The 23,187-nt window shown below is 45.7% G+C and overlaps 1 protein-coding gene across 6 annotated transcripts in view; it reads right to left on the reverse strand.

The window, feature by feature from the left end:
- Positions 1-23,187, reverse strand: part of PTP4A3 (protein tyrosine phosphatase 4A3) — a 284,614-nt gene that overhangs the window by 252,494 nt on the left and 8,933 nt on the right. Inside the window, exon 1 of one of the 6 annotated variants that reach the window (XM_065586285.1) lies at positions 3,082-3,101. The exons of the other annotated variants lie outside the window; for them this stretch is intronic. The gene's annotated coding sequence lies outside the window, so the exon portion shown is untranslated. Of the gene's footprint in view, positions 1-3,081; positions 3,102-23,187 lie in introns of those variants that run through there. 6 annotated transcript variants of the gene reach the window in all.

Raw genomic sequence — 23,187 nt, forward strand, 5'->3', positions numbered from 1 at the left:
CGTTGTCCTGCACTTCGCCCAGGCACACCGGAGAAGGGTTGATTTTAAACAGCAAAGAGAGGATAGTTATATGTCAGCCTCTTATGTTTTATTGCAAGAAGCTCGTTTTATATACACAAGAGCACCTACGCATACCAAGTACGCAGATGGCATTTACGGCTATGTAAGGGCATTCATTTCCTTGCCCAGGAGCGGTCCTAAGTGTTAATAACTGCTCCTAACGGCAGACTCTCCTATTAGGACGGCATTGCACCACCCGTATGGAGGAGACCAAAAGAGGCTGCAAGGAGATGCTGAATGGCTCGTGACACTCCCCCCCCCCCCCCAAGAACAGGACAATGTCACCCAGAAAACAGAGGTCACCGAGGGCTGTTTTCCCTGTGCTGACACTTCCCTCCCCCGCCCCACATCCAGGGGGTCTCAAATTTTTTCTTAGCATAAAGCATCTTAGGAGAGATCAGCTTGCGGGAAGCCTCCCACTCACCAGTCCCATTTGCAATCATGCAACACCTCCTTACGTGGAAAGGTATTCATGGTTAGCTTTAAATAAAAAAAAAAAAATAGTGCAATGCAGGCAATGTTCTGCCACTGTTAAGAAATATTAATCACCATCCCCTTTTGGCTCATCTTTTCATTCGTTGCCTCCTCCCCATCTGTTCCGTTCCTGCCATCCCTCCTCCACCACACGACTCCACCCTGCTGCCTGATCCTCCACATCTTTCTGGCATAAACTTCTTTCCCTTTCCCCCCTCCCCCTCGAGCTCCTTCGCACATGCTGCCCTTTATCCCTTCACGCTCCCCTCCTACCAGATGACTTCAGACTCAGAGGCTCCTTTTCCTTTCCTATGCAGCAGCAGGCACGGGAGGCGTATCAGGCTGGCTCCTTGTTAGCTGCCGAGCTGATAGGAAACCCGCTCGGCTGCAGAAGCTGCTAGCAATGTTGCCATGTTACCTGCCAACTCCCCAGGGACCCCCAACAGGCGCACCACACCTGGGGACTAAACTGGCTTTCCTTATCTCCACGGCCCTTCGTGGTATCCCCACCGGCCCAAATGAGCCCGGGTCTCATCTCCTTCTATTGCCCCTTCCACGCTGCCATTTCCCGCATCCTCTCCATCCCCCAACCTCTCCTGGGTCAGAGGCAGATTGTCTCACTCCTTCTGCACAGGGCAACTGCCTCCACTCAGAGGAGAATGGGGGCTTTGAATCTTCAGGCCCTAGAGCTACAAAGCAGCCACTTAGGGATCTGGGGCAAAAATCAGTACTTGGTCCTGCTACTGAAGGCAGGGGGCTGGACTCAATGACCTTTCAGGGTCCCTTCCAGTTCTATGATATAGGTCTGTCTGTCTGTGTGTGTGTCTCTCTCTCTCTCATATATATATCACTGACGCAGCTGGGGAGAGAGAGAGCTTACGGCTTAAAGGAAGGTGTCCTGGGGAACTCCAGGCCCAAACCCTCACCCCCACCATGACATCTACGGGAAAGTGGGGAAGTTTGGCTAGTTTTCCCTCTCGGTTCTTCTTTAAAAAGTCACCCTAGGGAAAGAGATTCCAGGAACAGCTAGAGACCCCATTCCAATCCGCCGCCCTCCCCATCCCCCTTTCTATAGGTCAGACTCTGATCCACCATCTTCTAGAAAGGTTAATCCACAAGAAACTACACTTGTTTCCAACCCAAACTTGCTTGCCTTGACTACAGCCATCAATTATTTTCTAAGTTCTGCGCAAGGTTGCAATGGTAAGTAGCAATCGCCTGCCTATGGGGATCAACATCACAGCAAGAAAGAGCCGTAAACAGCACAGCATTAGCTTGGTTAGTCTGCAAACAGAGGCCTGAAACGCTAGCTCAGAGGGATGCGTCTCCCATCCCATTCAATGTGGCGTTAACTCTGAAGCTGAACGGTGACTGTTTACCTCAATGCTTCCCCTTATTTCACTAATATCTTAGTAGGAACATTTAGATAATGGGGGTTTATCCTTTGTTGCTTGATGCGGCAGCAGCTATTCTAATGGCGAGTGTAACAAAGGTAAGGGGGCTCTTTAATAATCTTCTAAGTGGTTATTTCACCCTGTGGGTCTGTCTGGGTAGCATCTTGGGGGAGAAAGAGGAGCTTGAAGGGTCATTAGGAGGCAATGCCAGAGCAAAAATCTTTACTGGCTCTAGCCTCCTCTCTTTGGGGACCACTCAACCCAGTGTGAATGGGGTGGGTCAGAGAGAGAGACCAGACCGAGTCCCCCAGACACACAGGACCATCGGAGCTCCACTAGGAGAACGTCAATAGGTTCCGTTCAGTTACAGGAGGAGAGGAGGAAAACCTGTCTAGCTCAGTTTGTAGTGAAGGGCAAGATTAAAAGAGACTACATTCCAACTACTAAATAAAAACCCTTTGTTTTAAGAAGACTGTTGGTCACTATCCATGGTCACAGATTCCTGACAGGAGGGCAGGCAGGTGCCTGGAACCCAGTCAGGCCTGCAGTTTGATCAGCGGCTGGTGATGTACCCAGGTCCTGGTCTGAGAGTGGTAAGATGATGAGATTTCCCCCCCCCCCCCCCCCCCAAGACAGGAAAAGGCAGAGAGCTGACCACCTGAGAGGGTGCACTCAGAGACCAGAAGGGTGGAAAAGATGCAGCTAGCCCTGTAACTGTGATGGGAATCTGGCTGTTTCTTGGGGTCTCTCCTCTCAAAGCACCAGAGAACCTGCCTCTACTTCAGAAATCCAACACAGATGCCTCCTGAGTGCAAAGGCGGCTCTTCCCTGCCCCTGACTTTCCATGGATCTGCCATCCTGTCCGTAAACGATAGCTATCCAGAGGGGAGGAAAGATCACGTGTGCTGCTGGGGAAGTGAGAAGAGATGGGGGAGGTGACAGCACAGATGAAGAATCCGAGCAGGAAGGGTGGGTTTGGAATACAGACACAGCCGCTCTCTGCTGCGCTGGGTGCAGGGAGCTCCCGGCTCCCATGCACCGTGGCTGCTCAAAGGCAGTAGGGCGTAGGAAAGAAGCTAATGAGCAGGTGCTTTCACTCTGCTCCCCCTTGCCTTGCAGCTCTACCTGCCTCCACTGAACATACTAAACCCACCTGCACCAGACTGCCTCCCAAGACAGCAGCTCCCGACTCATCTGTAGCAGGGCCATCAGCAAGTCACCTAGAGGAAAACTGACAGATACAGGGCTGATATTTAGCTGACTTCTGAAGGCTAGATCTCTCTCTCTCACACACACACACACACACACACACACACACACACACACACACACTCTCTTTCTCTCTCCCCTTTTGTTGCATGATCTAACAGAAAAAAAACCGGTTACAGAAAATGGTGAGAACAAGAGGAGAAAGCCTGACTGAAAGGCTTAAAAAAAATTGAAGGGGAAAAAAAAAAAATCAACCTTGGCTCCAAGGAAAGGTTGCTTGGCACCGAAAGGCACAGGCTTCCCGTTTAGTACCAAACTCCCCAGGGCACCCTCCAAGTGTTTATTCAGCAACTCCTACATTTTCTTCTCAACAAGCTGGCCTGGTAAACTGTTGCCATGAGGGACATAATCTGCGTCGGGAGCCACACACGCTGAGACTGTTAACTCTGTGGTGGAACGCCACACAGCAATACACAAGGCACTCAGGGAACAAACTCAGCTCGGACCATTTTAAAGCATCCAGTTCGATTGCCATGACAGCAGCTGCTCCCTGCTGCTATTACAACAGTTTGCCCAAGCATAGCAAGGCAAGCAATATGTTAATTATCTGCCTAACAGCAAAGCCTAGCGCCCCAAATACGGTCAGGGCCCCATTTTGCTATGCACTATACAGACACACACAAACTGTCTCTTCCCTGCACAGCTTATAATGATAACAGACCAAACAAAAGGTGGGAGGGGAAACTGAGGCACAGAGAAAGGAAGTGACTTGCCCAAGGTCACCCAGCAGAGATGAGAACAGAACCCAGGTCTCCTGATTCCCAGTCGAGTGCCCTCCCCACTGGGTCATGCTGCCTCTCAGCAAGCGGAGTACCCCACAACCTGATCAAGAATACTTGTCCCCAGGTCTTCAAACTCCCATATGTCTTGTCCCTGAACAGGGAGAGGAGAAAATCCCTTTCCCCTGATGCAGTAAGTGTTTACTCATTGCACATGTGCAGATTTCCATGACAGAAGCAGAGAACAGCTACTCAAGGTGGGAAATACAAATATCATCACTTCCTTGCCAATAAAAGCAAGCCATCACCTGCACTCAGGAGTCCCTTCCCATGGCTGCTTCAGATCTGTAACCTGCAGAACATTTATATGTTAAAAATACTGGGCTGGTTACACTGTGTAAGCTGGAGAGATCTGGTCTCATGACTCAGCTCAGTGGGGGAAGCAGTTCTTGGCTCCCATGGTCTGGCACTACAGAATGGTGATCCCAGCTCTGCCAAGGACTTGCTGTGTAACCTTGGGCCAGACGCGTGACCTCATCTAGAAGATGGGCAGTAAGAGTGACTTGCGTCTTGGGTGGGGTTGGGAGGATGAAGTGTCTGTGGTGCACTTTGAATAGTAAGTGAAGCTGTGTGAGGTAGAAAGCAGGATCTGGCACCTGGTTTGGGTTTTTTCAACACACACACACACACACACACACACACACACACACACACACACACACACACACACACACACACACACACACACACACACACACACACACACACACACACACCTCTCTTTACAGAGGGGGAAAAAAAGACTGTTAGCTGAAGGTTTCTGCAGCTGCTTACCAGCCCTAGACAGGGCTAGCCATCCTATGAACTAAGAATGTGGCTTTTGAACGCAAGTGCTCAGCTCACGGAAATCACACAAGCAGGCTGTAGGAATACAAAAAAAAATAAGAGAGAGAGATCTCTTCTAATTGCAAAGTAGGTTCCTGTACACAGATAACAGGACCGGTATGCAGCTATTGTGCAACGCCATGAGCTGTGCCCATGAAGACGTGTCAGAACAGTCATTCTAGCGCGATGTGGGGGAGTGGCAGCGATGCCAAATGATCCAACTCCATTTGCAGAATGATCCCTCCCCGCATCATTTCTGCTAGAGCGAAGCGGCCTCCCTGTCCTCCAGCCAGCTATTTAGGATTTCCATTTTGGCTCAGCCACTCTGATCTTCCGCTAAGCCTGGTTCTATTACGAAAGCACTGGCAGGAGCGACTCAATACAAGGGTAATTCTGGCAAGGTGGCAGGGCTAGAAATCCCCTTTTTCACACCGTAAGGAGTGAATCATGTCTTCGCATCTGACAACACTTCAGAGGACAAATGAGTTTTCTATCTCTACTAGCTTTTGCAGAAGAAACATTTTAAGATGCTCCCTTTTGGAGATTCCCCCACCCCTCTTCACGTTCCTTACATTCCTCTACCCTATGGGTTTCTCAACAGGACAGGAAGTTACCAAAGGTCTGAGGAGGGGAGAGGCTGCAATCACAACCCTTTTCTTTGTGACTAATCCAGCTTTCTCCATCACCTCTTCAACTTCAACCGCTTCCCCACAAACACACATGCTCTGTGAATACTACCCAAATCTGTATGCCAAGTCAGAACTCAGGATGGGGGTGTTTTTCCCCCCCCACCTCTTCCTTTCTGATCACTGGTCCAGGAGCCCAAAGAGTTTGCTGGATCAGAAAAATGCATCTAGCCTCGACAGTCTGCAATATCAGATGATCCCAGGACAATAGATGCCCTCCAGTTTACAGGGAGCCTTAAAAGTGAAGCAGAAAAAAGAAGAGGATGATAAAACACAGGATTTGCCATACCACCAGATCAAATCATTTACCCATCGAGTCTGACATTCTGTCTCCAGTAGCGACCAACACCAGATAGTTCAGGGAAAGGAAATAAAACCAGCTAGCCAGGTGCTTTATGATTATATATCAATGTATAGAGAGGGAATCGCCTTCTTGATCTCTGCAATCAGCTGATGCATGAGATTGATTTACCTGTATCTTAGATCTGGGGGCGGGGTGAGAAACAGACCACATCATGTGGGTTTCTCAATGTTAAGAATCAAGTCTGACTCCCAACCTGACACTTGTGGCAAAATATGCAGGCGAGTTCAATTGGAAAGACTCCGAGTCAATCTACCATAGCGCACAGAACTGTGCATGGGAACTGCTATTGCCCTGTTTCCCCACACCCGCAACAGGACAACACACAAAACTGCTTTCAGCTCCCAAGTTAAGCACCCGGTGATCTTCAGTGACGTAGAGAGGAAATTATCAGGCAGTATTAAAAAGACGAGATACAGCAAATTTAACATTGATTGGATGAGATACCATAGCACAAAGACTTACACAGAAAATGGATCCCTCCCACCCCATGCTTTTCAAATCGCCCAGTGTCATGGGAAACTAAACCTGACATCCGAACTGTTAAGATACAAGAGACTAAGAGTAAAAATATTTCTAAGATAAAAACTTGCCTTCCAGGAAAACAGTTGGCTATAAACACTGCACAGCTGCAGACACCCCCTATCAACTCCAGGCCTCCTGCACAGACTTTGAATTCGAGGGGAGGGGAAGGAGATATTGCAGCTGATCAGTTGCAAGGGCCTCTTAGCAAACTGGTCCAGCAATCTCGTCTGAAATTCAGACAGTTGCAATGAGCTTGTCGGCAGATCCCACACAGCTGAGAATTAGCACTTACGTGAACTGCACACATAGCAATTCATTACATCAACATCCCTCTTCCAATTGCTTTCCCCCACCCCCACCCCAAACCCATATACACTCCAGACATTTTTTATGGGAGTGGAGCAAAACCCTATACTATTTGACCAGCAAATCCTGATTGACCTCAGGATACCACCACCACTACCACCTTTGGTGGCATTAACCAAAATTCCAATGCCCTTTACAGTCATTGATCAAAGCTCAGGACATCTGTGAGAGGTGGATGAACAGGTAGAGAATGATTTCTTTGACAGGGTAACAAGCCTTGTGGATGGGGGGGGGGGAAGTGGTAGACGTGGTATATCTTCATTTTAGTAAGGCTTTTGATACTGTCTCACATGACCTTCTCATAAACAAACTAGCGAAATGCAATCTAGATGGAGCTACTGTAAGGTGGGTGCATACCTGGTTGGAAAATCGTTCCCAGAGAGTAGTTATCAGTGTTTCGCAATCACTCTGGAAGGCCATATTGAGTGGGATCCCGCAGGGATCAGTTCTGGGTCCAGTTCTGTTCAATATCTTCATCAGTGATTTAGATAATGGCATAGAGAGTATACTGATGAAGTTTGTGGACGATACCAAGCTGGGAGGGGTTGCAAGTGCTTTGGAGAATAGGATTAAAATTCAAAATGATGTGGACAAACTGGAGAAATGGTCTGAAGTAAATAGGATGAAATTCAATAAGGAGAAATGCAAAGTACTCCACTAAGGAAGGAACAATCAGTTGCACACATACAAAATGGGAAATGACTGCCTAGGAAGGAGTACTGCAGAAAGGGATCTGGGGGTCATAGTGGATCACAAGCTAAATATGAGTCAACAGTGTAATGTTGTTGGAAAGGGGAAAAAAAGCAAACATTCAGGGATGTATTAGCAGGAGTGTTGTAAACAAGCCCCAAGAAGTAATTCCACCGCTCTACACCACGCTGGTTAGGCCTCAGCTGGAGTAGTGTATCCCGTTCTGGGCACCGCATTTCAGGAAAGATGTGGACAAATTGGAGAAAGTCCAGAGAAGAGCAACAAAAATGATTCAAGGTCTAGAAAACATGACCTATGAGGGAAGATTTAAAAAATTGGGTTTGCTTAGTCTGGAGAAGAGAAGACTGAGAGGGGACATGATAGCAGTTTTCAAGTACATAAAAGGTACAAGGAGGAGGGAGAAAAATTGTTCTCTTTAGCCTCTGAGAAAAGGACAAGAAGCAATAGGCTTAAATTGCAGAAAGGGCGGTTTAGGTTGGCCATTAGGAAAGACTAACTAGCCACACACTTAGGAAAACACTGGAATAAATTGTCTAGGGAAGTTGTGGAATCGCCGTCATTGGAGATTTTTAAGAGCAGGTTAGAGAAACACCTTTCAGAGATGGTCTGGAGAGAATATTTATTCCTGCCTTAAGTGTGTGCAGGGGACTGGATTAGAAGACCTCTCGAGGTCCCTTCCAGTCCTACAATTCTGTGATTAAGTGACTTGGCCAAGGTCAAACAGCAAGTCAGTGTTAGAGCTGGAAGAGAACCCAGACCTGACGTATTCCCTTGCTCTAACACAGGGGTCTCTTGTCATCCTGAACAGCCTTACTGTATCCACCGTCTTTCCATCTTATTTCAAATCTCTTTCAAACACATCATTTAATCTTCACCTGGACCACTTAATGTTGTGACCCAAGATCTAGGATCTCTACAATGCTTTTATAGAAATCAGAAATCAGCAGAAACATTTCAATTAAAAACAAAATTTTAGAAGCAGCAGTTAGAAAACCATTCCCTTGCAGTGTCTGCAACTCATACTGTAACACTGGGCTAGAACGTGAGAGAAATTAACACCAACTATTAACACCTGCCCAGTGCTGAGAGAAATACAAAAGAAACAGCAGACACAGCAACAATTCTTTTAAAAGTGCTTTTGGTTTTAAGCTAGTGTGCAGTTTATTAGTAACAGGTCAGGTTATTTAAAAAAAAAAAGGCTCTGATTTTTAAACTGAGAGCCTCTTTAATTTATAAACCCAACAAAGGCTGAGAGTAGGAAAGAGGTGGAGAACTCAATTCATGGTGACATACTGACTGATGCCGAAATTCTGATGACCATGCCAGGTTCTGCAGGGCAAGCACCATCAGAGAGAAGAAATAAGAGGGGAATGTGAGTAGGTAAAACCCAAACAACCCATCTAAAGGGGGGAAATGCCAAAGACATCCACTGCTCCACCAGTAAGGTCATGTCTTCACTACAGAATCCACTCAAGTTACCCTTCTCACATTAGCCTAGCTTGGGGCCTTGGCTACGAGTGTAGTCGCGCCACCAACGCTGCGAGAGAGCTCTCACAGCGCTGTATGTACTCCACCTCTCCGAGGGGAGTAGCTTGCAGCGCTGCGAGCGAGCGTGCAGCGCTGCAGGCACGGATTACACTGGCGCTTTACAGCGCTGTACTCGCTGCGCTCGGGGTTTTTTTTTCACACAGCAAGTTACAGCGCTGTACAGCGCCAGTGTAGCCAAGGCCTGAGTGAATGCGACCACACTATGAAATAACACTCAACATGACCACTCTGAGCAGCTTAACTGCTGATGAGTTGTGCTAAATTGATCTGTAGCCTATAGCTACGCTTAGCAGAATTCGGAGGTGGAGAGGTGGTTACTCATTTCAACAGATAATACTTGTGTTTATTTTAAGCTTTTTTTATTTTTGTCTATTTCAATTTTCATAGTTGTGGGAAATTGGGGGGGCAGACAAGGGAAAGGGGTCAGAAATTATTTATTGACAGTAGACATTGAGACTCTCAATTAAAGCTTTATAACAGTTAAAACACACAGTCAGCATCATGTGTCAAAATACACAAAGTAAATATCCTTAAATCAAACTCTGACGGGTTCTCAAGCAGCATTCTTCTTACTTTGCCTATCCATACATTTCGATTATCGCCGATGGAAATATTTTTTCGTCTGTGCGTGCGGAAGGTAAAACTGACATTTACTGATAAAAATCTAAGGCGTCCAAGTCTATCTACACCCGAGGAGCCAGCCAACTCGAGTAAAAAGCACCACCAACACTCAAGGTAAGCGTTTGTGTGTGGACAGGACTAGAATTAACTCTGCAGTGAAGACAAACCCTAAGATATAAACTTAAAAAACCCTCACAATCCCACCACTGTGATTAGCCACTTGGTAATTCTCTACACAGACTGCCCTACTGAATGACCAGTTAGCTGGTGCCATTGTATGCAAGTGGATATACAGAAGTTCTACCAGCACTACTAGCTTGAGAATGAAGTCTATTAGTCAGGTTGAGAGATTCCTTTGCTGCCACTACCCCCAATCAAATCCCTGAAACCTGCAATTTAGAGGAATAAGAAACTGTCTTGTTTACTGAGCCCTGTATTTAACAATAATCTACAATCAGTTTTCTATTCGATAACCACTCTTTAAGTGCATGCACAGATTTTCCCTTGTTCCTGTAAAACCCCTGCTGGCTTTGCTCCAGTTTTACTCTCTTCTTTTCTGTAGGCAAACATGGCCTCTTTTCTTTTGCATTGACCCCAGTCAATGTTTCTGTAACACCTTGGCCCAGCGCCCCTCTGCACAGTCCCCAACTGCTGGGTCCCACATGCTTCCACAACAAGTGGGTCTGAGTTGAGCTGTCTCTGTTTCTAGCTCTGGGTCTACAGGGCCACACTCCCAGGCTCAGACTGACTCTCCCACCTTGTGGCATGGGACTCCACATTCCAGCTGCCCTAGACCTTGAAACAACTGCCTCAGACCTCCCAATCCCTCCTCCCCTCCCCGACAAGTTTTCTGCCCAAACTGCAGGCGCTCTGGGCTTCTGGGTTAACTCCTTCTGGACAATATGGCAAGAAGCAAGAAACAGGCTTGGGGAAAGACCTCATTTGCCACAGTCACTTCAGTCTTGAAAGCACTCAAGAATAACAGATCTTTGCGAGATTAACAGATTGACAGAGCAAGACGGGTACCTAGAAATCACCTACTACAGGACAGGCCCAACAAGGACAATAACGGAACACCACTGGCCATCACATACAGCCCCCAGCTAAAACCTCTTCAGCGCATTATCCACGATCTACAACCTATCCTGAAAAATGATCCCTCACTCTCACAGACCTTGGGAGGCAGGCCAGTCCTCGCTTACAGACAACCCCCCAACCTGAAGCAAATATTCACCAGCAACTACACACCACACCACAGAAACACCAACCCAGGAACCAATCCCTGTGGCAAACCTTGTTGCCTACTCTGTCCCCATATCTACTCTGGCGACACCATCAGAGGAACAACCACATCAGCCACACCATCAAGGGCTCATTCACCTGCACATCCACTAATGTTATATATGCCATCATGTGCCAGCAATGCCCCTCTGCCACGTACATTGGCCAAACTGGACAGTCCCTCCGCAAAAGAATAAATGGACACAAATCGGACATCAGGAATGGTAACATACATAAGCCAGTAAGTGAACACTTCAATCTCCCTGGTCATTCTATTTCAGATTTAAAAGTCACTATCATTGAACAAAAAAACTTCAGAAACAGACTTCAAAGAGAAACAGCAGAACTAAAATTCATTTGCAAATTTAACACCATTAATCTGGGCTTGAATAGGGACTGGCTGGCTCATTACAGAAGCAGCTTTTCCTCTCCTGGAATTGACACCTCCTCATCTATTATTGGGAGTGGACTACATCCACCCTGACTGAATTGGCCCTGTCAACACTGGTTCTCCACTTGCGAAGTAACTCCCTGCTCTCCATGTGTCAGTATAGAATGCCTGCATCTGTAACTTCCACTCTATGCATCTGAAGAAGTGAGGTTTTTACCCACGAAAGCTTATGCCCAAATAAATCTGTTAGTCTTTAAGGTGCCACCAGACTCCTTGTTGTTTTTGCGAGATTAAAGTCTCATGACACACCTTAGTCTGCTCTCACCCAATTTGAGAGCCTGGGGTTTGTCAGCGTTTCAGGTTGGGCAGAGTCCCTTCTGCATACCCTGCTTCCAAGCAGCAATGGTCACCTTCCCGACCCTCTCCCCCGCATCAACTCAGAGCAGCATCCCACTCAAAAAGTCTGTTCCACTGGAAAGCCCCAGCCCCACCCACAGTCAGGCTCACCGCATATATGGAAGAACACAAGAAACAGCCATATAGGGTCAGACCAATGATCTACCTAGCCCAGTATCCCGTCTTCTGACAGGGACCCGAACCAGATGCTTCACAGGGAATGAACAGAACAGGGCAATTAAAAGTCCCTGTGGTGAGAAACTTCCAGGTGAACTGGACGGCTCTCTCCTGGGAATCCCCTGTCATCCAGCTCCAACTTCTGGTGGTCAGAGATTTAGGGAGCCCCAGAGCATGGGAGTTGCATCCCTGACCATCTTAGGTAATGGCCACGAATGGATCGATCCTCTGTGAATTTGTCTAATTATTTTTTTAATCCAGTTACACTTTTGGCCTTCACAACGTCCCCTGGCAACAAGCATGTTGTGTGAAGAAGTACTTAAACCTGCTGCCTATTAATTTCATTGGATGACCCCTGGTTCTTGCACTACTTGAAGGGGGTAAATAACACTTCCCTATTCAGATTCTCCATGCCATTCATGGTTTTACAGAAAATCCGTTGTTCGATAGGCGTGAGTAAGTGGTTGAGAGACACTTTCTTGGGCAGGCACTGTCTTCAGTGCAATAAAATAAGCTGCCTAGGGAAAGTTTAAACATGCTCAGCACATATTACAAAAATGAAGAAGGTCCTAATACAAAAGGAGTTCACAATTTGATACATGCATGCCACAGTCATGGTTTCCTTCCCTCTAACCCCACATTGTGTTCTAGCCTTCCTTCTCCATATTGTCTGCTTGATTGCTCCCAAATACTCCACTTCCCTAAGGGCTTGTCTACATATGGAATTGTTCCCGATTAACATCATATGTGGACACTTGCTCTGGAATAAGAGTCCACACATGGAGTTATCCAGGAACAGCCACGGTGCTTTAAATTCACACCCTACCTTAGGCCTTGGCTACACTGGCAATTCACAGTGCTGCACTTGCTGCGCTCAGGGGTGTGAAAAAACACAAAAAGCGCAGCGAGTGAAGCGCTGTAAAGCGTCAGTGTAATCAGCGCCTGCAGCGCTGCACGGTCCCTCGCAGCGCTCCTCTCCCCTCGGAGAGGTGGAGTACTTGCAGCGCTGCGACAGAGCTCTCGCAGCGCTGGCGGTGCGACTACACTCGCGCTTCACAGCGCTGTGAATCCGGCAGCGCTGTGAATCCGCGAGTGTAGCCAAGGCCTAAATCTACATTAATTTTCAAGTGTAAACAAGTCCTAATCTATTGAGCCTTCTTCACACACGCCCGCCCTTGTACACATCCACACTTCCTAGTCACACAATTCAATGAGGGTTAATTAGCACAGTAAGCAACGCAATTGCTTCCAGAGTGTGAACACAAACAGACCCCTCTGAATTCTGCCCGACCAGCAAGATCTGCCCCGGCCAAGGCTACGCACCGGACTTAGTATTTGATTTCAAGTGTCTATTTTTCAGCAGTGTCTAGACCTGATCCTGTGTCAGGGTGATATACAGCACAATGCCGTTACTTGAGTATATTAACCAGATAATTAACAGCCAGACAAAACTTACACTCTCCAGGATTACACCCAACACAGAATTCCTCCACTCCCCCTCCTTCAGCTGAGGCAGGTGCTGAGATTCCTATATAGATGCTGTTCAGCAGCTCTTGTCTCTCCTAGCAACCTCTGGCTCACTGGTATCTGAAAAGTTTGAGGCCTTTCTTGCCACCCCTCTCTAGATCTTGGAAGGGATTAAAAACCACTCTGTATTTGCCACCCATTCCAGAGCCACTAGGGTGCTGTGGAGATGGGAGAGCTTCCATTGTTCTCTGCATCCCGAAGTCTCTTTTGGATTGTGATCCTTTGTGAAAAGCTCCACTCCCCGTTCTGGAATTTCCCAGATACCAGCAACAAGAAACTGACCCAGATGCTGGCAGGAGTCTCAGAAGGGGCACTGACCTCTGAAAAGACTGCCAGGTTGCAGCAGAGAAGAAACTGGCCAGAGATATGAGCATCAGCAGCGGCACTGAAGCCATCTCCTGGCAGATTCAGAAAGCACTGCATTGGTTTACACACCAGTCACGTTTTGAAGTCTATCATCACAGCCATTAGAGATGAACATTATTCACATGTTTTTAGTGAGTTCTTAGATTCCCAGGAGAGAGCCATCAAGTTCAGCTGAAAGTTTCTCACCACAGGGAAGTGGATTTTTTCTCAAGATTCAATGATTCATTGCCAAAAAGTTTGCTCACCTGTTTGACACAGTTAGCTGCTAGTCTCTCATCTAGTCTAGTAGAGGCTGGATCCAAACAGATGTGTTTAAGATTTTACATTTTTCATTGTGGAGCCATTTTATAAACACGCATGAGCTGCAGAAAGCTGTAATAGCACCGTATGGAAGATCTTAGAAGAACTGCTATTCTTGGCTTATTCCCAGGAAGTGGAAATGACTAGAACCACCACCCCGGACTGAATGGTTGAAAAACAATCTGCAAAAGCACTCAAAACTCCATTCACTTGAGAAGTAACTCCTAGATGCCCACAACAGCCATGCTAAGAGCAGCATCGGAGATATACCTATCTCATAGAACTGGAAGGGACCCTGAAAGATCATTGAGTCCAGCCCCCTGCCTTCAGTAGCAGGACCAAGTACTGATTTTTGCCCCAGATCCCTTAGTGGCCCCCTCAAGGATTGAACTCACAACCCTGGGTTTAGCAGGCCAATGCTCAAACCACTGAGCTATCCCTCCTCCCTTACATAAGCACATAAGATGGCTATACTGGGTCAGACCAATGGCCCATCTAGCCCAGTATCACATCTTGAGATAGTGGCTAGTGTCAGATGCTTCAGAGGGAATGAACAGAACAGAGCAATTATCAAGTGATCCATCCCCTGTTGTCCAATCCCAGTTTCTGGCAGTCAGAGGTTTAGGGACATTCAGATCATGGAGTTGCATCCCTGAGCATCTTGTCTAATAGTCATTGATAGACCTATCCTCCATGAAAGTATCTACTGTATTTTCTGGCGTATAAGACTACTTTTTAACCCAGGAAAATCTTCTCAAAAGTCGGGGGTCGTCTTATACGCCGGGTATCGTCTTATAGGGCGGGTGCTGAAACTTCCGAGCCGGACTGGAGAATCTGCGGTCGCCGCATATGGTGGGGGGAGCTCAAAAACGGCCGCGGCCGCATCCCCGCCCGATGACGAGGTGAGGGGGCGCCTCACCGGGAAGGTGTAAGTGAAGGGCGGAGCAAGCTGCAGGCGTCCGGGATGCCTGGGGTATGGAAAAAAGAGAGAGAGCGGCGCTGTGCCCAGAAAAACACGCCTCTTTCACCCGTCTGGCCCGCCCTTGTATCCTATTACCGTACCTCCTTCTCTGCCTCTCAGATCTCGCTCCTGAGGACTGCAGTGAAGCGACGCAGGCGCGCATGTGCGAGATCTGAGAGGCAGAGAAGGAGGTAATAGGATACAAGGGCGGGCCAGACGGGTGAAAGAGGCGTGTTTGTGCTACCGCTCTGATAGTCTTGGAGACAGGGAGGGCTGGGCAGGCAGGGAGAGCTGACCAATCCAAGCAGGCTTTGTATACAACAACCAGCCAATCGCCGGTAAGGTACATCGCTTGCCGTGATTGGCTGGTTGTTGTATACTGGATACCACATACAGTACAGCACCAGTATCTGTACCTGTTCATACAGTATAGCACCAGTACATACAGTACAGTATACAAATGTCCAACAGTCAAAACCCCATCATGGCTCCACCAGCAAGAAGAAAGAAATATGAAGCCAGTTTCAAACTTAAAGTTGTAAACTTTGCCATGGAACATAATAACTGCGCTGCTGCAAGACAATATGGAGTAACAGAAAAGATGGTTCGGGACTGGAAAGCAAATGAAAAAGCATTAAAGAGTATGCCAAGGGGTAAGTGTGCATTAAGAAGAGGCACTCCACATTGGCCAGAACTCGAAAAACATGTAGCAGACATGGTGAATGAGCATCGCCAAAACGGTTATGTAGTGACACGAAATAAAATACATTTGTTTGCACTTCAGTGGGCCAAATCTAACCCAGATCACAGCAACAGATTTAAGGCCACTGTATCCTGGTGTACTAGATTCATGGGAAGGCATAATATGGTACTGAGGCAAAAGATGAAAATTGCCCCAAAATTACCTGCAGATCTTGATAGCAAAGTAAATAGTTTCCATCGATACGTAATACAACAGCGCACTAAACATGGCTATGCGTTAAGTAGTATTGGAAATATGGATGAAACTCCAATGAATTTTGATATGGTTGGAAATAAAACTGTCCATCAAAAAGGTGAAAAAACAATTTTAATTAAAACAGGACATGAGAAGTCCAGTTTTACAGTGGTACTAGGATGCACAGCTGATGGCGCCAAACTGAGACCAATGATTATTTTTAAAAGAAAAACAATGCCGAAATTCAAGTTCCCTGTTGGTTGTTTTGTACATGTGAATGAAAAAGGCTGGATGGATGAAGAAGGGGTAAAGCTATGGCTTGATAATGTATGGAGCAGGCGACCAGGTGGACTTATTCAAAAATGTAGTCTACTGGTGTGGGATATGTTCAGGGCTCATTTAACTCCCAGCACCAAGCAAATGCTTGCAAGACTAAACACAGATGCGGCAGTTATTCCTGCAGGATTGACATCGTTGGTACAGCCACTGGATGTGTGCCTAAACAAGCCATTTAAAGATCGCATTCAAGAACAGTGGAATGAATGGATGGTTAGCGGCGAAAAGTCATTCACAAAAGGAGGAAACATGCGTGCTCCACAGTTGGATGTTTTGTGCAAGTTTGTCATAAAAACCTGGAATGATATTGATGCAGAAACAGTAATCAAGTCTTTCAAGAAGTGTGGCATATCAAATTCATTAGATGGTATGGAGGACGACTACTTGTGGCAAGATGAAGAGGAAGCCGAAGTTGAGACCACACCATCTGATACGGAATTCGATCCATACGATGACTGCCTTACAAATATATCACAAGATGTCATTGATGTACTTATGATATCAGATGACGAACAGGAGGATTTTGAAGGTTTTTAAAGGGAAACTGTCACACCAGCAAAACCTGTAAAAATACCGTAGCTTGCAGTTATGATGGGCGTTGCTAACTCGCCAGGGACTTGCCCGGCACTTGCTCTCTCTCTATTGTTTGTTATCTTCCTCCTATCATCATCAGTTCCAGTTTGGTTGACAGCTTAGAAAACAAACAGCATGGCAGCTCCCATGGGTTTATTGTCTTATCCTTCCTTTCAGCTTTAGAGTGAATTAGGAAAAGTTTAATCCACTTGCACTGTTTTATGTTTACATGTTTGATGACAAACAGCCTTATGTTTATAAGTGACAGTTTTCCTGCTAAGTACCTGCATGTCATAAGCATTTGAATTAAAATTACCATATTGAAATCAAATCTGATGTTTTTTTAATTTTTTTTTGGTGTGCGTTGGAAGAGGGGTAGTCTTATACGGCGAGTATATCCCAAACTCTATATTTTAACTGGAAAAGTTGGGGGTCGTCTTATACGCCCAGTCGTCTTATACGCCGGAAAATACGGTAGTTCTTTTTTTTAAAGCAATTATACTTTTTGGACTTCACAACGTCTCTTGGCAATGAGTTCCACAGGCTGACTGTGCCTGGTGTGAAATACTCCATTTTGTTTGTTTTAAACCTGCTGGCTATTAATTTAATTGGATGATACCTCGTTCTTGTGTTATGAGAAGGAGTAAATGACACTTCCTTAGTCCCTTTCTCCACCCCATTCATGATTTTATAGACCCCTACCGTATCCTTCGTCGTCTCTTTTCTAAGCTGAACAGTCCAAGGGCAGTTCTACACTTCAAATGCTGCATTGGCGCAGCTGTGCCATTGTAGCACTTTAATGAGGACGCTCTAAGCCGATGGAAGAGAGCGTCTCCCGTCAGTTCAGTTAAAAAGCCGTCCCGCTGACATAACGCTGTCTACACCAGCACAGAAGTCAGTATAACTATGGTCACTCAAAGGTGCAGATTATTCACATCCCTGAGCAACGTAGTTATACCGAAGTAATTCTGTACCTTAGGGTACGGCTTCACTTACCGGAGGCTCCGGCGGCAGGCAATCGATGTTCTGGGATCGATTTATCGCGTCTGGTTAAGACGCGATAAATCGATCCCAGAAGTGCTCGCCGTCGACGCCGGTACTCCAGCTCGCCGAGAGGAGTACGCGGCATCGACGGGGGAGCCTTCCTGCCGCATCTGGACCCGCGGTAAGTTCAGACTAAGGTACTTCGAATTCAGCTACGTTATTAACGTAGCTGAATTTGCATACCTTAGTCCGAAGTGGGGGCTTAGTGGGGACCAGGCCATAGACAAAGGCCCAGTCTTTTTAACCACTCCTCATATGGAAGCAGTTCCTACCCCTAATCATTTTTGTTGCCCTTCTCTGTACCTTTTCCAATTCCAAGGTATCTTTTTTGACATGGGATGACCAGATCTGCCCACAGTATTCAAGCTGTGTGGTTACCATGAATTTATATAGAGACGTGCTATTTTCTGTCTTATCTATCCCTTTCCTAATGGCTCTTAACATTCTATTTGGGGGTTTTTTGACTGACGCTGCATATTGAGAGGATGTTTTCAGAGAACTATCCACAGTGACTCCAAGATCTCTTTCTTGAGTGGTAACAGCTAATTTAACCCAGCTTAGTGAGATCCAGTCCACGAAAGCTTATGCTCTAATAAATTTGTTAGTCTCTAAGGTGCCACAAGTACTCCTGTTCTTTTTTTTGTAATTCTTTGCAGTTTTTAGGATTTAACTATTCTGAGTAATTTTATATCATCTGCAAACTTTGCCTCTTAACTGTTTACCCTTTTTTCCAGATCACCTATGGATATGTTGAACCACACAGGTCCCAATACAGATCCTTAGGGGACCCAACTATTTACCACTTTCCATTGTGAAAGCTGCCCATTTATTCCTACCCTTTGTTTCCTATCTTTTGAGCAATAACTGATCCACGAGAGGACCTCAGACTCATAGACTTTAAGGCCAGAAGGGACCATCGTGACCTCCTGCACACTGCAGGCGACAGAAACTCACCCACCTCCTCGTGTAATAAACCCCCAACCTCTGGCTGAGTTACTGACGTCCTCAAATCATGATTTAAAGACTTCAAATTACAGAGACGCCACCATTTATTCTGGTTTAAATCTGCAAGTGGCCCATGCCGCAGAGAAAGGCGAAAACCCCCCAGGGTCTCTGCCAATCTGACCCGGGGGGAGATTCCTTCCCAACCCCAAATATGGCAATCAGCTGAACCCTGAACATGCCAGCAAGACCTGCCAGCCAGACACCTGGGAAAGAATTCTCTGTAGTAACTCAGAGCCCTCCCCATCTAGTCCATCATCTCCGGCCATTCCGAATTTTTGCTACTAGCAGTCGCAGATCGGCTATGTGCCATTGTAGGCAATGTCATCATACCACGCCCTCCATAAACTTATCAAGCTCAGTTTTGAAGCCAGTTAGGTTTTTTGCCCCCATTGCTCCACTTTGAAAGATGTTCCAGAACTTCACTCCTCTGATGGTTAGAAACCTTTGTCTAATTTCAAGCCTAAACTTGTTGATGGCCAGTTTACATCCATTTGTTCTTATGTCCACATTGGCACTTTACTTAAATACCTCCTCTCCCTCCCTGGTACTTATCCCTGTGATGTACTTATAGAGAGCAATCATATCACCCCTCAACCTTCTTTTGGTTAGGCTAAACAAGCCAAGCTCATTGAGTCTCCTCTCGTAAGGTAGGTTTTCCATTCCTCTGATCAGCCTAGTAGCCCTTCTCTGCATCTGTTCCAGTTTGAATTCATCCTTCTTAAACATGGGAGACCAGAACTGCACACAGTGTTCCAGATAAGGTCTCACCAGTGCCTTGTATAATGGCAATAACACTTCCCTATCTCTACAGGAAATACCTCACCTGATGCATCCTAGGATCGTATTAGCCTTTTTCATGGCCTCATCACATTGGCAGCTCATAGTCATCCTATAATTGACCAATACACCCAAGTTTTTCTCCTCCTCTGTCGCTTCCAACTGATACATCCCCAGCTAATGGCAAAAAAATTTGTTTATCGTCTCTAAGTGCATGACCTTGCAATTTGCACTACTAAATTTCATCCCATTTCTATTACTCCAGTTTTCAAGGTCCTCCGTATCTCCTTGTATGATATTCCGGTCCTCCTTCATATTGGTAATACCTCCCAACTTTGTGTCATCTGCAAATTTTATTAGCAGTCTCCTACTTTTTATGCCATCTTTGGTGTGAGATCTTCGCAAAGGCTTTCTGAAAGTCCAAGTACATTATATCCATTGTTGACACCTTCAGTGAATTCTAATAGATTGGTGAGGTATGATTTCTCTTTGCAAAAGCTGTGTTGACTCTTCCTCAATATACTGTGTTCATCTATGTGTCTGGTAATTCTGTTCTTTACTATAGTTTCAACCAATCTGCCTGATACTAAAGTTAGGTTTACCAGCCTGTAATTGCCATGATCACCTCTGGAGCCTTTTTTTTTTTTTTTTTTTAATCTACATTACATTAGCTATCCTCCTGTCATCTGGTACAGAGGCTGATTTAAGTGACAGGTTACATACTACAGTTAGTAGTTCTGTAAATTCACATTTGAGTTCCTTCAGAACTCTTGGGAGAATACTATATGGTCCTGCTGACTTATTACAGTTTAACAATTTATCAATTTCTTTCAAAACCTCCTCTTATTGACACCTCACTCTGGGACAGTTCTTCAGATTTGTCACATAAGAATGGCTCTGGTGTGGGAATCTCCCTCACACCCTCTGTAATGAAGACTGATGCCAAGAATTCATTTAGATTCTCCACAATGGCCTTGTCTTCCTTGAACGTTCCTTTAGCACCTCGATCATCCAGTGGCCCTACTCATTGTTTGTCAGGCTTCCTGCTTCTGATGTACTTAATTTTTTGCCATTGGTTTTTGTGTCTTTTGCTAGTTGCTCTTCAGATTCTTTTTTTCACATGCCTTATTACACTTGACTTGCCAGAGTTTATGTTCCTTTCTATTCTTCTCAGGAGGATTTGACTTCCAATTTTTAAAACATGCCTTTTTGCCTCTAATTGCCTCTTTTACTCTGCTATTTAGCCATGGTGGCTTTTTTTTTTTTTAAAATCCTTGTTTTTATTTTTTTTATTCGGAGTGTACATTTAGTCTAGCCTCTATTATAGTGTTTTTAAATAATCTCCATGCAGTTTGCAGGCATTTCACTGTTGATTGTTCCGTTTAATTTCCGTTTAGCCAGCCTCCTCATTTTTCTGACCAAGGGCCTATTGTTCCAGCCCTACTCAGCACTTCATCTTCCTTGTCCCAGCAGTTCCAGGGGAATAACAGCTTTAGACTCTGCCAGACTCTAGAACTGAGTGCAGCAGGGTTCCGTGTTCCAGTGTGGGGCAGAAGATGAGCATGTTCACAGGGCAAGGAAGGACAATGTGCTCTGACACTACTCAGATCCTTCAGCTAGTTAAGATCACCACTGTCTTTCTGAGGACAGTAAGAGCTCACTGGCCCTCTCCCCCTGAGGTTTGCAAACTGCTGCTGTTGCAGCTATTTTTAGGGAAAGAGGTAAGAAGGAGAATTCAACAAGGGGAGCGGAACAGAGCATAGAGGAAGCAGCAGCAAAAGGAAGGGGAAGGAAAAAAAAAAAAAGAAATGCCACCCACTTTGTCCTCCACAGAGCTGGTTGGGAAAGAAACTGACAACAGAAAGCATAGGGCTTGTCTACAGGAACCACAGACTACAGTAAGCTGGGGTGTGAATTTACCCTACACTAGCTTGCTGTGGTGTAACTGCATGTACCCTGCTAATGCGTGTTAACAGTTCGTTAATGCACTGTGAGCTAGTCCCCTTCCAAAAAGAGGATCAGAGCAAAGCATTCAACAGGCTGTTAATGCATGTCAGCAAGGTGCACAGGGAGAATTAGACAGCTGCAGGCTAGCCCGGGGTTGCTGTAGTCTAATTGTTGGTGTAGGCAAATCCTTAAAAAGAGAGGTGCATTCTAAACTCTAGTGAAGACAAAGCAGTTTGCAGTTTTCACACAAGTTAGCAAGTCCAAGGTAAACCCTAGGGTCTTCATAGTCTAACGCGATCTGGTAACTACGAAATTGCCTTGCTTTCACTCAGATTTGACTTAAGAACACACAACCTTAAGGTGTTAGAACATGGTTAAACAAGAGGCATCTGACTTAAAGCCCAATTTTTAACCATGGTTCCCCTGCACTCAATTTTTTTTTTAAACGTATTAACTTATAATGAGCTCTGTAGTCAAACTTCATTACTGCTATTATTGATTTCTTTTCTGCTGGAAGCAACCTAGAAATTTTTAACTACTAGAACATACAACAATAAAAAAGAATTTTTTGCTTACGCTGTATAAGAATTACTTAAAGAATGAGTGTTTCTTGGGAGCTGTTACATTACCTAATTAACAGCCATGTGCCAGGGACATTTTTAAACGTTGTGGAAGTAACAAAATCTCACTAAGTAATTAAATTGAATTTATTGAGTTTGCTGGGGTGCAGCGGGGAGAACCTTCTTTAGCAGTCCTTGCTCAGGTATGGGCCCAATTATCTTCTCAGTGGATGGCTGATTAATCAGAGGGCTGTTACCTTTTCTCAAAGCACCAGGTGTAATTAATTCTACATAAGAACATAAGAAAGGCCGTACCGGGTCAGACCTTTGGTCCATCTAGCCCAGTATCCTGTCTACCGACAGTGGCCAATGCCAGGTGCCCCAGAGGGAGTGAACCTAACAGGCAATGATCAAGTGATCTCTCTCCTGCCATCCATCTCCATCCTCTGACAGACAGAGGCTAGGGACACCATTCCTTACCCGTCCTGGCTAATAGCCATTAATGGACTTAACCACCATGAATTTATCCAGTTCTCTTTTAAACTCTGTTATAGTCCTAGCCTTCACAACCTTCTCAGGTAAGGAGTTCCACAAGTTGACTGTGCGCTGCGTGAAGAAGAACTTCCTTGTATTTGTTTTAAACCTGCTGCCTATTAATTTCATTTGATGACCCCTAGTTCTTGTATTATGGGAATAAGTAAATAACTTTTCCTTATCCACTTTCTCCACATCACTCATGATTTTATATACCTCTATCATATCCCCCCTTAGTCTCCTCTTTTCCAAGCTGAAGAGTCCTAGCCTCTTTAATCTCTCCTCATATGGGACCCGTTCCAAACCCCTAATCATTTTAGTTGCCCTTTTCTGAACCTTTTCTAGTGCCAGTATATCTTTTTTGAGATGAGACCACCACATCTGTATGCAGTATTTGAGATGAGGGAGTACCATCGATTTATATAAGGGCAATAATATATTCTCAATCTTATTCTC

Source organism: Chrysemys picta, chromosome 2, assembly GCF_011386835.1.
Source record: "Chrysemys picta bellii isolate R12L10 chromosome 2, ASM1138683v2, whole genome shotgun sequence".
NCBI lineage: Eukaryota > Metazoa > Chordata > Testudines > Emydidae > Chrysemys > Chrysemys picta.